This window comes from Canis lupus, chromosome 11, assembly GCF_003254725.2.
Source record: "Canis lupus dingo isolate Sandy chromosome 11, ASM325472v2, whole genome shotgun sequence".
NCBI classification, from domain to species: Eukaryota; Metazoa; Chordata; class Mammalia; order Carnivora; family Canidae; genus Canis; species Canis lupus.
Window position 1 is genome coordinate 11,879,459 of NC_064253.1, and position 2,610 is coordinate 11,882,068.

At 44.2% G+C, this 2,610-nt stretch overlaps 1 pseudogene; it reads left to right on the forward strand.

Annotated features, from left to right (window-relative positions):
• The first annotated feature begins 626 nt into the window (after positions 1-626).
• On the forward strand, positions 627-1,648 carry LOC112650326 (ferritin light chain-like; annotated as a pseudogene).
• The last annotated feature ends 962 nt before the right edge of the window (positions 1,649-2,610 follow it).

Below are 2,610 nucleotides of genomic sequence, written 5' to 3' on the forward strand. Positions count from 1 at the left end.
GAGAAATGAATACAATGTTCAGAGACAGGAAAAAGAAAGCAAAGTCTCTTTTCTTCCCTGAGACTCTTTTTAAGATGAAGGAAGAATTTCTCAGAATTTCCCATTACACACCAGGCAGGCTTCTCCTCGAGTCTCAAGGGCCAGAACTGTGTGTTTGTGTGCACGTATTTGTGTGTTTTAAGAAAACTACAACTGAAAGCTGAAAGCATTCTAATGTTTAATATATGCTTATTTGGTTTCTTGTAATAGCATTTAACTATACCAGAAACAATTATCCTCCTAAATTCTAATACAGCAATCAAGAATATTACTACAAATTTAACTGGAAGTAACATGTGCATGATAATTCAAGACTGGAAAGCTATGTTTTTACTTGTGCAGCAGATGCTGTTGACTGCCTCCTGGATAGCCATACCCCTTCTTTTATTTATTTATTTTTTTCAGTCAAGTTCTATATTATTGGCAGAGGTCTTCAAAATCATCTCACTCATATTAGTCCACATTGAAATGTACTCAAAATATTTTTTGTTTCCTTTACTGAAAACCATTTTTTTTTTCATTCACACTATTCTATACGCGTAGGATACAGTTGTAATACAGACCAAAATTCCTGTCCTGGAACTTGAATGCTATTACAAGTAAAGATATAGGTGCTTTCGGCGGTCCTGCGGATCTGTCTCTTGCTTCAACAGTGTTTGGACGGAACAGACCCAGGGACGCCCCTTCTACCAGCCAACGGCCACCTCCAACCTTTTTTCCAGTCGCAACCTTCGGGGCCATCTTCCTGGCCATCTTCTGCCACCGGCAGCGAACACCCAAGTTTGAATTTAATTCCTTGTCCAGGATCAACCATGAGCTCCCAGATTCGTCAGAATTCTTCTACCGAGGTGGAGGCCGCCGTCAACCGCCTGGCCGACATGCACCTGCGGGCCTCCTACACCCTGCCTCTCTCTGGGCTTCTATTTCTTTTTTTTTTTTTTTTTAATTTTATTTATTTTATGATAGTCACAGAGAGAGAGAGAGAGAGAGGCAGAGACACAGGCAGAGGGAGAAGCAGGCTCCATGCACCGGGAGCCCGATGTGGGATTCAATCCCGGGTCTCCAGGATCGTGCCCTGGGCCAAAGGCAGGCGCCAAACCGCTGCGCCACCCAGGGATCCCTGGGCTTCTATTTCGACCGTGACGGTGCGGCTCTGGAGGGTGGGGGCCACTTCTTCCGCGAGTTGGCTGAGGAGAAGCGCGAGGGCGAGGGCGCGGGGCGTTTCTTGAAGATGCAAAACCAGCGCGGCGGCCGCGCCCTCTTCCAGGACGTGCAGAAACCGGCCCAAGATGAGTGGGGGAAGACCCTGGACGCCACGGAAGCCGCCCTGCTTCTGGAGAAGAGCCGGAACCAGGCCCTTCTGGATCTGCATGCCCTGGGTCCTGCCCGCGCGGATCCCCATCTCTGTGACTTCCTGGACATCCACGTCCTAGATGAGGAGGTAAAACTCATCAAGAAGACGGGCGACCACCTGACTAACCTCCGCAGCTGGCCACCCCCGGGCTGGGCTGGGCGAGTATCTTTTCGAAAGGCTCACTCTCAAGCACGACTAGGAGCCCCTGGAGACCAGCAGCCTTTGAGGGGCTCCTAGGGCAACCCCCCACCCCCCACCTCCGGTGCCAGGGCTTGTGCCTGAACCTTTTCCCATGCAGCCACTAGGCAGCTTTTTAACCATTCTGGAGCCCTTTCCCAAAACGTGGACCAAATGGAGACAATAAAGCTTTTTGCAGCAAAAAAAAAAAAAAAAAAAAAAAAAAAAAAACAAGTAAAGATATACTTCCTATGAGAGACATTTCAACAATAGGTAACAACTTGAAAAATACGTGATACAAGTTTTTGATAGTTTTAAAATAATCCAGTTTCTCAGAATTTATCCTGAAAAAATAGTCACACATGGGAGCAAACAAGTTCACTATGTGAACTTATGCACAGTAGTCTCTAAGAGGGGAAAATTGGATATAGCTTAAATATCCAAAATCGGGGACCTGGTTAAAGAGACTTATTGTGTGTCTATATAGGTAATCACGAAAGATAATCATGGTCATCATGATGACCTCTGAGTAAGGTATACAATTCTTGAATCAGGGGCACCTGGGTGGCTCAGTGGTTGAGTGCCTTTGTCTCAGGCCTGGCATGATCCCGGGGCCCTGGGGTCAAGTCCTGCACTGAGTTCCCCGCAGGAACCCTGCTTCTCCCTCTGCCTATGTGTCTGCCTCTCTCTGTGTCTCTCATGAATAAATGAATAAAAATCTTTTAAAAAATTGTTGAATCACTGTACTGTACATCTGAAATTAACATAACACTGTATGTTAACTATACTGGAATTAAAATTTTAAAAAAAGGTAAATTTGATCCTGAGACAATTAGTATGCATTAAAGATTTTAAACAAAAGCTAAATTCATGTTTGCAAAAGAAAATGAAAAAGAAAAAAGAAAAGGAATTATGATGGTTATTATTACAGTATCATGTAGCCATTAGACATAATTGTGTGGAATAATATTTATTTCTTTGTAGAAATGGTCAGGGTATAATGTTAAATATAAAAAATGTAGTATGGAAATCACAATAAC